This window comes from Labrus bergylta, chromosome 18 (genome assembly GCF_963930695.1).
Source record: "Labrus bergylta chromosome 18, fLabBer1.1, whole genome shotgun sequence".
Classification (NCBI taxonomy): Eukaryota; Metazoa; Chordata; class Actinopteri; order Labriformes; family Labridae; genus Labrus; species Labrus bergylta.
In genome coordinates this window covers 7923495-7935521 of record NC_089212.1, presented here as the reverse complement: position 1 = coordinate 7935521, position 12027 = coordinate 7923495, and the positions used below count along the sequence as shown (strand labels likewise).

The 12027-nt window shown below is 43.4% G+C and overlaps 1 protein-coding gene across 2 annotated transcripts in view; it reads right to left on the bottom strand.

Annotated features, from left to right (window-relative positions):
- Positions 1–5103, bottom strand: part of arhgap5 (Rho GTPase activating protein 5) — a 54123-nt gene extending 49020 nt beyond the window's left edge. Inside the window, exon 1 of one of the 2 annotated variants that reach the window (XM_020652722.3) lies at positions 4839–5103. The gene's annotated coding sequence lies outside the window, so the exon portion shown is untranslated. The remainder of the gene's footprint in view (positions 1–4838) is intronic. The other variant, XM_065966229.1, reaches the window with a different exon arrangement.
- Between the last annotated feature and the right edge of the window lie 6924 nt (positions 5104–12027).

Genomic DNA, 12027 nt, shown 5'->3' with positions numbered 1-12027 from the left:
GTTAAAGGATTTTTAAGGTAAAATAAATACATACTTGATTCTGTTTTTCTTTCCAGTCCAAATCACAAAGCAAAGCTCTAAATGAGGAGAGCGGCCCGTCAGCTGCAAACGAGGTGCCACAGGCTCATTATGTTTCCCCAAAAGCAAATCTGATCCAGAGAACAGACAACTCTCCTCCCACAGGAAGAGATGAATCAAAACCTGTGAGCAAAATCCAAACTGCCTTCAAATAAGCAACGCCTGAGCTCTTTGGTCGGAGAGAAACGGACCCCCCAAACATCACATCTTTTCATCTCTCCTCTTTGAGTAAATCATGAAGACGCAGCCAGGGCTGTGGCAGTTCACTCCCCCCACTTCACAGGAACTCAGGGCGGACACTGCCCACCATTACCTGTCACGGCCATCTTTATAGCTACTCATCTAGAAGAGTTACATTAGGCCAGCTGATAGCATTGAGGCATTCTTCAGAGGAAACCCACCTGGTTGCCCTGGAGAGTGCAGCCATTTTAAAATTGAGAGACTTTTGTTGCTGGTCCAAGTAGAAAATGTCAGCACAGGTTTACAAACGTACTCTGGGCAAGGTAAATGTTGTCACATGTACAGAGAGGACGGACTCGCCTGCCCTTCGTGTGACACCCCAGAGAGAGCAGCAGTGTTAAAAAGCTCCTCAAGGTGTTCAGCACTTGTTCATTACATTTTAAGACAGGACCAAAAGCTTTTAATAGTGCACAAAGTTCACTATATGAGCTGTCAGAAGAGCTATGACTCAAGGCAATACAACCAAACAATAGCTACTATAAATTATAAGTTATAAATGCTTTAAACTGTAGCTCCAGCTAGACTTCCTGTTGATGTGTTTTTACAGCTAAGAAAAGTATATTTTTGATTCACTCTGAAATTGCTTTAAACGTTTTTTAGCATCCAGTTAATAATGCTCCATCATATTAAACTCTAGTAACTTGTCAAACGCACCGGGCTGACGCTTCTTCTTGGAAAATAGTTTCCTATAAAAACCCTCCGATGAAAGGTTACAATATTTTAAAAGTTGTTGATCTTTTAGACTTTTCTAAACACACATAAATCTGATTTTTAATGTGTGAAGATGTTGCAGAGTGACGTTCCTTCCAGTGTCGAGTCCAGACCTGAAGCTGAGCGTGTCTTAGTTTCCTTTCCAGGTGTGTTGATGATGTAAGTATGAAGCCGTTCCTACACATGCACTCCTGAAAATTTCTAGAGAATTCCAGGAGGACTTCCAATGAATTCCTCATGATCCGTTTGTTCACACGTGCGCCTCACAGCAGGAGGCTGTCACTGTCAAAGGAGGGGGGGGGGGGGGGGTCTCCTGAGGCAAGACATGACGAAAAAAAGAACGATGTGGAAGTGGCCGACGAAGCAACACTGTCCGCTAGGATGCTGTGAAGACAATATTTGTCTTTCAATCAATGCTACATGTAGTTGAAGAGAATCTCAATCTGATCTAAAGAGTGGAGAAGAACATACTGGAGAACAGGAAACATGCAGCAGCAGGTTCATTAGAGCATGGAGATGGTAGAGGTGGCGTGCAGACAGTCTATGGTCGTGCAGCGATCACAGGGAATAAACGTCACCACCCCCTCCCACTCGCTCCAGGTGAATTCTCCTGATTATATCCTGTTGTGTTCTCACATCAGCTCACTCTGACTTTCTGCAGAATAAATACGAGGAGGCTGGAGGAGAAACTCCGGTGGAAGTCGGAGAGAAACATTCAGCTGTTTGCGTTCATGCATGAAGCTGTACCCCGAAAACGTCAGGAGTTTTGCGCAAAGTGTGAACAAGGCTCATCATATTAAACTCTAGTAACTTGTCAAACGCACCGGGCTGACGCTTCTTCTTGGAAAATAGTTTCCTATAAAAACCCTCCGATGAAAGGTTACAATATTTTAAAAGTTGTTGATCTTTTAGACTTTTCTAAACACACATAAATCTGATTTTTAATGTGTGAAGATGTTGCAGAGTGACGTTCCTTCCAGTGTCGAGTCCAGACCTGAAGCTGAGCGTGTCTTACTTTCCTTTCCAGGTGTGTTGATGATGTAAGTATGAAGCCGTTCCTACACATGCACTCCTGAAAATTTCTAGAGAATTCCAGGAGGACTTCCAATGAATTCCTCATGATCCGTTTGTTCACACGTTCATTAGAGCACAGAGATGGTAGAGGTGGCGTGCAGACAGTTTATGGTCGTGCAGCGATCACAGGGAATAAACGTCACCACCCCCTCCCACTCGCTCCAGGTGAATTCTCCTGATTATATCCTGCTGTGTTCTCACATCAGCTCACTCTGACTTTCTGCAGAATAAATACGAGGAGCTGGAGGAGAAACTCCGGTGGAAGTCGGAGTTTTTAAGGCTTCAGTTTGGAGGCTGACACGATCAACGAGGCCATTACTCAGAACTGGGCTTGTTGTACCAAAACCCTAAGGTGGTAGTTTCAGACTGATATTGATATTGAATGCCTCCCATCATATTAGCATATGCCAATACTAATAAACATCTCTACTTGTCTTAGCAGAAGCAGATTCAGCTAAAGCTCTCCTGACATGCCTGCCCATAACAATACTGATATCAATCAAACTGGTATGAAGGTGAGTCAGCTCGTCAAACAGGCATGAAAGTACAAGTTAAACCCTCTTAACACATTCACAAGAAAAGGAAAGGAAACCTTTAAGGAACAACCACCATGGTTACTAAAATAGATTCCCTCATCTTACATTTGCTACCTCAATTACAAAAGCTGATGGAAATGTCTAAATAAATCAAATTTATCTGGTCAAAAACTCAGTTTCAAACTAAACTAAATAGCTGAGGAAACACGCCTACAAAGATTAAGATCATGTTGATTTACTGAGATACGTTAATTACGTATTATCTCGGAGACATCTGTGATTAGACTTGTCATCGGAATGATTCAAGTTCGATTGTACCTTCAGCTTTTGTACATGTAAACATTAATTATGTTCTCATAATTGCTGCATCCATGTTTTCCTCTGCTCCATTTCAAACATCATTAATTAAATCTTCTGTTTGTTCACAAGTTTTAAACATCACAGAAGCGTCAAATAAAGGGTAAAATACAAATCAATGTCCCTCTTCAAGGACAGATTGGAAAGAAACCGCCTCATAACACCGAACAAATTACAGTGAGCCCAAAATCAATATGCAATATTCAAACTCAAACACAGCGTTTGACCTCAAGAGGTCATCACTCTCGTCAGCCATGTGAAGCTCAACATGAAATCGAGTCAGGGTTCGGGTTGTCACAATGTCAGAAATGTAAACTTTGATACGTTCCTACTAAAAATCAAACGATATCGATAGCCATTATGTTACCATAGCAACACCAACAGAAGTCCTGGGCAGCAAATATTGGGTTATTTATTGGTTTGCTGCAGACACATTTGTGCATTTTAGACTGTGAGAAGTAGTTTGCTTGCAAACTTTGAAGGGATTCATTCCTCTCCGACTGTCTTGTCATGTTTTAAAGCATGGGTACTTTTCAATATTCAATCATCGATTTGGTTTACCCGACCAAACTGTGCTGAACGAAACCTGACCTCTCTGTGGAAACGGGGATTTATAATAGTTTCTTCAGGCTTTCATTGTTGTTTCATTGTTGTTGACGTTGGGGAGCTTTCAGACAAATCTCCAAATCATGAACTTATTTTTCTGACTATTCAAAGCCACATGCATGCAAACTAATGACAGGACGTAAGGATTCAGACATGTTCATTTCTGTAGGACACTTGCAGGACTGCCCAGAGGCAGGAGGATGCTCTTGAGATAAAAGCCGGACTATCCCTTTAAACACAGAGTGGGTAAAGGGCAAAGGGAGCTGCAGCAGTCCGAGTCAATGTAAATGGCATGCAGAGCTGCAGCAGCAGGACAACACACAGACTGCCAGACACAGAATAAACAAAAGTTATTAAGCTGCTTGAGACAAACCACAACTTGTTATCATAGCTTTGATTTTTTCTGGGGGGGCTGGGGGCTGTTAATGTGGGAACATTTGATTAATCAGACCCTCCATCCATCCCCAATGCTAGTGTTAGCGATTAGCAGGACACTCATGTTAAAAACAGGGAGTCCATAACTTCAACACGAAGCTAGAAAATATTAAAGAGATATCAACGTTGCACTATTAATACAGACCCTCTGAACTCGGTACAGTCGTAAAGGTGGGAGGGTTTTTCATTTCTATCCAAAGTGATTTTTAAGATTTTCTCCCTGTTACGTTTTATTAAAAGCAACTGGAAAAGGGGGGTGTCACGTTAAATTCCGAACCCTAAGAAAAAAGGGGGAACATCCGGGTAATGAGAGACTTATTGGAGTTAACGATACGAGTTTGTTTGATGTTGAAATTAAACCAACACGTTAACGTTAATGCGTCAACTCTCCGGAGCTAATACTCGTAACCACAGGATTTGATACGGCGGGTTATAGCTCCTCCTGGGGGGAAGGAAACCAAACCCGGCCCGGCTTGGCTTGTCTTTGCCCTGATAAAAGCAGGGGAGAGAAAAGAACCCACCTTTCCAATCCCGATGAGCTAACACTAGCTAGTATTTTAGCATCGCATGCCAAGAGGGTGAGGATAGTTAGCTCGCTAGCGTTAGCAACAGCGCAACCAGGCTAACGCTGGATGCGTTATAAAAGCTCAACCCGGGTTATTCTAGCAGCCAACATTCACATTACCGTGTCAGTTCCCTTTAACCCGTGATAGCGCTATCGTGGGGCAAGTGTCCGCCCGCAGAACAGAGTGCTAGCTAAAGAAGTCCCAAATCCCAGTCCAGATACATTCCCCTACCCACCTATTAACATGGTCGCTCCCAGATCCACATACCACGGAAAAGAGGAGAAAGCATTCCCACATTACAAGGCAAAAAAACTCCTTTTACAATCCAAAATCAGCGCTCAAAGGTGCCCTCCGACAAAATCCGAAGTTGACTTTAGTTGAAGGTGTAGTCCCCTGTAGTTCCAGACGGCCGGGTCGACAGTATTTCACTGTATTTTGCTCTCGTTAGTGTGGTATGCGCTGTAAGCCGAAACCTGCGTCTCTCCGCTCCCTCCCCTCAGCAGCACTGCCAGGCAGTAATGGCGACTATCTCTCTCTCTCTCTCTACACTCTGAGTCTATGTCGCTCTACCTTTCCATTCAGCCTCTCTCTCTCTCTCTCCCTCTCTCTCTTTCTCTCTCTCTCTTCAAATGTTGGTTCAACTTTAAACTGGGGTTGTCATGATACTCCGATATCGTACTAGTTATAATTAAACGATTTCGATACCACCCAAGTATAAAAAAGGAATTCTAGGCATCCAACATTGGGCAGTTTTTAAAATTTTGAATTGTCAAAAGTTGCAATCAAACTCCTGCACAGTGTCTAAATAGTAATAAAAACAACAATAATAGTCGTAATAATAATATAGCTGTGTGTATAGAACCTTAAAATAAGTGTTTACTCAGTGATTTAATAAAAAAAATAGCACAGCAAAATGTCACTCATATTAAGGAAATATACCAAAAAAATATTCATATCTGCCAAATACTTTTCAATAAAGCATTCTCTGATTATTTTTACATCAAAAATAATGGTATTCCTACGGTGGCCCTGAAGTGCAAAGCACAACAGCAACAGCAGCTCCAGGCAGAGATAAGTTAATGGAGGAAGCGGAGCAGGAGGATGATCGAAAATATCATGACGTGTTGCCCAAATCGTGACAAAATATTCTCTGATAGTAGAGGCTAAGTCTGAATCACTGGTTGCGCTCAAGTTAACGTCGTTGTGTTTTCTTTTTTCTTGTGTGTTTTGTGATGCTCCAGAAGTGGACCTCAGCTCATCTCTTGCATTGTGTAGAAACTACGTCGTCTCATGTCTCATTCAGCGGTAAGTAAACTCTCAGTATAAACTCTGTCATCGGTGACACGCTTTGAGTGTGAGCTAGTGAACGCGAGAGGTAGAGAGCGAGCAGGGAGACAGGGAGGCGCGTGATTGGTTCATCAGATTGGTACCTCGTAGCAGACATTGGTTGAAGTTTTTACAGGCTTACAACTGATACAGATGACAGATTTTCTTTGTTCCCTTTTTCAGAGAACCTGAGTTATTAATTTCTGTCAGGACCTAAAGACAATTTCAACCAAAATCTGAAAAAGTGGATCTGGAGGAAAATTACCAACCCTGACTTTAGAGCATATTTTGTTCAAAATGAACATGAAGATCCATGTTATCATCATGATGGAGTCTAAGACAGCTCAGAGGAGACTTGTGCTTGATTTCCAAACTTCATTTCTGTGAAGGTTTCTCCAGATGTTCCTCTCCATGTTTCTAAATAAGTCGGTTAAAACAGCGTTTTGTTTTGTTGATGCAGTCTCCATGTTGACAGTAATGAAAAGAAAACCCTGCAGCCTCTGTTAGATAACGGCAGGCCGTGGGTGCACAAAGGAGTCCTCTGTGAAATCTCTCATTTATATTTCAGTTGTTCAGGGCTCGGATCAATATGGGCTGCTGGTTCCAGAGGATTCCCTTGAGTGCGTTGCTGTGTTAATGAGGCTCAGAGCTCAGAGAGGAGACTCCGATGAGAAGGAGCAGCCTCTGTGGAGACGGGACAGAAAATCTAAAATTAACCGACCACAACCTAAAATTAAAAGACATTTATGCATGTTAGATTCGCTGAATTTTAAACGTTTGTATTAAAAATAACTCTGAAGCTGCCCTTCTTCCCAAGAAGCAAAAAACAGTTAAAGGTGATGTTTGTTGTTCTGATGTTTTTCCTCGTCTACCTCAGAATAAAACCCTGCAGCTTTTTTCAATCTGATATCACTAAAAGCGTTTCTGCGACTTAACAAGGATGATTTATTGTCTGGGTCAGAGTTGGAAGCTTTTTGTGGAGCGGCCATCTTGCACTGATGATGTTACACAACCCCACAGAGACAAATCCATCAGAGAGGAGGAAACACGGAGAGCCATTTGTGGGACAGAAACCTTCATGAAACGAGGCATGTGGAACGATATACTAAAAAATACAAATGCATGCAGGTTACCGGTCTGTGCAATGTGTCCTGCTGTGTTTTTGGTTACTAATACGAGTGAGTTATGCACATCATTAAACAATTATTCTGCTGAAGACAAAGTGGTGGGTTTGATGTATTTTCACCCAACAAATTAAGTTATTAATTCATTGCAATGTATTCATTGAAATGTCGTAAATAAACGCACAGTTAGAAGTTTGAGGTTGTGTGTGCGTGTGTGTTATTTGAGCAGCGTGTGTGGTGCAGTCAGTTGCTGCTGGCGGGGCGGGGGGGGGGGGGGGGGTGTGGGGGGGGGGGGGTGACCCCCTGCTGCAGGCGCTGCACCATCAGCACCTCCTCATGGAATCTGCAGATTTTTCACTTCCCCTCAGCCTTTCATGTTTCACACCTTTCTGGTTTGTAAAATCCTGACAGGACATTTTATTTTCTTCTCTCCTCAGCGAGCATTCAGATCTTTCACTTCTCTCCGAGACCTTCGAGTTTGTGCCCTCGCCGTCTTTGACCTCTGCTGACGACGGTTTTCTGACGTGGCGCCGTCTCACACAAGCTGCAGCAGGAGCAGGAGGTTCAGCTGGAGCTCAAAGCTCCTGTGAGGAACCTTCATTCTGTGACCACGATGATGTCCCCTGTGGACAAACAACAAGCAATCACCAGTTTACATCATACAGTCATTTACAGATTCATCCAGAGATAGCACAAAAAGCATGCTGGCTATAGCTAAGATATGCATGTTTAACTTCTCTGCATGTTTTGTGACATACTGAATCTTTATTTCTGGCAAACTTAGAAGTATTAAAGTATGAGCAATGGAAAGCAGCAACTATCTGTCTTCATTCAGAGACATTTTTCTTTGACTGCCTTCAGGTTGCAGCTTCACTGTCACTGAACACACAAGTTTGATGCCTGAACATAAATCTGCCCGGAAACAGCTTCACTTCCTCAGCCATGAGAGAGCTTGTGATGAGCGATGGTGACGAGGAGAATGTAAAGCACTGGCGGTGCCTATATACCGTTCAGACGGTGGCTGTCGTCGAACACATTAGCGGTCATTAGCATTGCAAATGAAACACTCTGCCGGGGTGGGACACATAATGACTCTCGTAAACCGACAGGTGCTGTAAATGAAGCTGCAGCTTATCTTCTGTGCACCTGAGCGGCGTGTTGTGGGAGAAGAGAGTTAACGTTTGAGTCGGACGTGGACGAAAGAGCGAAAGAAGCTTTCATGTTACAAACAGGTCACTGAACGTAAGGATGTTCAATCTTAGTATCTGAACTGGACTTTATTTCATTGTTAGTATGCGTTGTCACTCACATGTTCATGCTAGCATGCTAAAAGCCACATGTGCTGGTGTATTTGATACTGGGTTTACATTCATTTTATAAAATAGTTATTTTTGGGCTTTTTATGCCTTTACTGTTGAGACAGGATGCTGGAATCCAGTTGAGGTATGCAGGGAGGTTAAGAAGATATTAAGATGGTAGGTGGGTTGCCTAAAAGTCAATCCATCCATCTATCCATTATCTATACCGCTTTTGCTGTTTGCAGTCGCAGGGGGAAACCTATCCCAGCTGTTACTGATTGAGAGGCGGGGTTACACCCTGGACTGGTCACCAGCCAATCACAGGGCTGTGACAACCAGCCACACTCACATTCACACCTACTGGCAATTTAGAGTCAGCAGTTAACCTAATGAGCATGTCTTAAACTGTGGGAGGAAGCCTGAGAACCCGGAGAGAACCCACACATGTGCAGGGAGAACATGCAAACTTCACACAGAGAGGCTCCTGTCAGATGGGGATTCAAACCAGGAACCTCCTTACTGTGAGGCAACAGTGCTAACCACTGCACCACCATGCTGCCTGCCTAAATGTCTGTGTTGTGTTTTCAGGCGCTGTACGTATAGAGCAGCATCCCACAACAGAAGCTCTCTTCTTGGTCCTTATCTTTATTTTATTATGTATACTTGTTTATATTTGCTCTCCACTGCTGCAAAGCGACCTCCCTCAGGATGAATACAGTTTTATCTTACCGTAAAGCCTAAAAAAACCAACACTCACTGAGAAAGCATCAGTGACAACAACACCCTCTATCACACACATCATGGAGAAGAAACAGCCCAGGGCTTACGAACCTTTATTTCTTGGGAAAGATCTCTGTGAAACCCTCTCTCTGAGAGTAATACCCTGAGGGTGTGAGAGCTTTGAAAAGACATGAGATGGGCCCAGCTGACGTCCCGTTTCCCCTCCGGCTGTGTGCGGTGAACGGGGTCAGCTGCTGATTCAGAAAGTGAAGGAGAGGTAAATGATATCAGATATGTACACAGAGGAAACTCAACCACAGGCATATTTATACTAAGCCACTAATATACGAGCCTACAACTAATGAACTGTCTTTAAAGGAACAACACATTGATGTACATGATTTCTTTTTTAAATTTTATTTTTTGTGCCATTAATGGAGAGATAGGACAGTGGATAGAGTCGGAAATCAGGGAGAGAGAGAGAGCGGGGAATGACATGCGGGAAAGGAGCCACAGGTCGGATTTAAACCTGGGCCGCCCACTTTGAAGACTATAGCCTCCAAACATGGGGCACACGCACTAACCACTGAGACACCAGCGCCCCGTCTTTGCACTAACTCTTTCGCAGTTTTCTTGTACCTACACCGACATGTGTCTTTGTCTTCTCACAACACCGTCTGCTCCTCTAGTTGTCAACAAACGTTGTCTGTGAGGGGGGAGTAAAGAGGGAGGCCTAACAGCACTCTGTTGATGAAAAATATTTGCAATGAGAGGAGGAACTGTGAGAAGAATCGCCACAAAGAGTCATTGAACTTACAGTAACTGTGAGTGTCTGCTTCTACAACAACATAACATCCTGGACTGTACCCACCTGGACTGAATGACCTCTGACCTTTTTATCAGGAAGTTTAATGTGTGTTTTTGTGTTATAGACGGGCGAGTGAGGGGGGGCATCAATACAGCTGATCACTCCTGTGCAGACGTTTCTCCAAATTATGTTATGAGTGCAAGATGGCAGCGATATTTTGGCTTCACTTTTGTGCAAGAGCAGGTGGAGATCTGTTGTCCATATTTACAGTCAACAATCTAAAATGTTCTTTAGACATCCTTCAGGTGAGATCAACAGGCAACACCCTTATCAACAACACCCTTATCAACCTGCGGTAGATAGCAAACTATTGTCTGATTTTTTTGTTTTTTCAGGACTTTAGGATGTCAGTTTTCATACACTCCAACTTTTTCAGATTTTCCAGAGATGGTTTAGCTTAAGTTTTATTGATGCACTGATGCGCCAGTTTTAAATCAATATCGGCCCTGCTGACAGACATCAGCAAAGTCTGCAATCATGTGGCACGAAGCGATGTCAGTATCCAATGTTTATCCTTTGTGACGTACCAATTAAATACTGTTCATCTAGTTCACCTAGCTGCTGATTCAGAGAAGAATACATTTTTTACTGGGCAGATGCAGTCACCTGTTGGACAAACTCATATATGTTTTCATTCAAGCGTGTGTGAGAGAAATGTTGGCATTGTGAGAGTCTGACACCAAAAGAAGAATCTGCAGCACATTTCCACATGACTTCATTACCTCGTGTCTTTTATTCAAAGATAACAGACTAAAGGGGTCTCAGTCTGTGTGTCCGTCATTCTGTCTCTCGCTCTGAACAGCACCATGAAGGAGGTGTGTGTGGGATAATCCTCGGCGCAGGCCTCCTTCTGTCCGTCGGGCCTCATGAAGCGGTCCGAGCCGATCTATTGTGTCTGTGTGTGTGCTCAGCTGTGATCTGAACCCCAGCAGGGTGAAGCAGGAAGCTGTCTGAGTATTTTTATCTCCCTCCTCTCCAACAATACGGAGCTGTGAACGAGCCAAATCCAGCAGGATCTCACAGTGACTCACCCCGAAACCGCAAGACTCTTTTTCTTTGCTTTGCAGACGATTATGACCTTCGTGTTAAATCGTCATTGTTTCTGTCTTCCTCTATTCAACGCACAGGTTCTTCACATGAATCTTAAACTGTACAACATACAATTCAACAGATTATTTTGCACGCTCGCTTGGACGACAAATTGGATAGTGAGATTTAAATGTGAAAGGGTTTGATGAAATGCAGCATGAAATACTTCTTTCCTGTAGTTTAAAGGTCACCAGTTGGAGGCACTATGAGTTCTTCTTTTGAGTCCTTCAGCCATACATCGACCCCCCGCCTGCACGACCAGCGAGTGGCCTTTAACCATCAGCTAGACGTCTAAAGTGCAAATGCAAAGCCGTACAGTAACCCCTCTCACAGGCCTTCTGATAGCAGCATAGAGCATTTCATCAGAGTGGGGTCTGCCGCTCGTAAAAGCTCCCCGTCTTTGATCCAGGACCCTGCAGTCATATGCAAAGCAGGCTGGGAAGAAGACGCTGGGAGCGGTGAACGTATAGAGCAAAGAGTGGAGTCGACTCTTTTACATTTTCAGAGGTCAAATGTTGCCGAGCCGAGGAGCTTCACAGCGACACTCTGTTCTGTACAGTGAGATAATTATGTATAGAAACCATCTTATAAGTCGTCGTTATCAAACAAAAACCATCGTCATTACCATCATCATCATCAATAACATCGAGACCATCATCATTAAGTTAGTAGGTATTTATGTCCCTGAATTGTAACCATGGTTTTAAAATGGCACAGCACCTGAAATAGCAAGAACAACAGCCTTAATGTCATGAATAACATGTTGGTTCTCACTTGCAAACATTGAAAATAATGCATGCATTTCCGAAAGGCTGCTGCAAAATTTAGTAGGGTGGACCGCGAGATAGACCGACCAATCCCAGCTCAGTGTCAGCAGGGATACAGGCGTTGTGCCGACCATTGTGGGCCTGAAGACAAAGCTCTCGATTTACCGCTCGATCTTCGTTCCGTCCGACCCTCACCTGTGGTCATGATCAATGTGCAGTGACTAAAAGAATA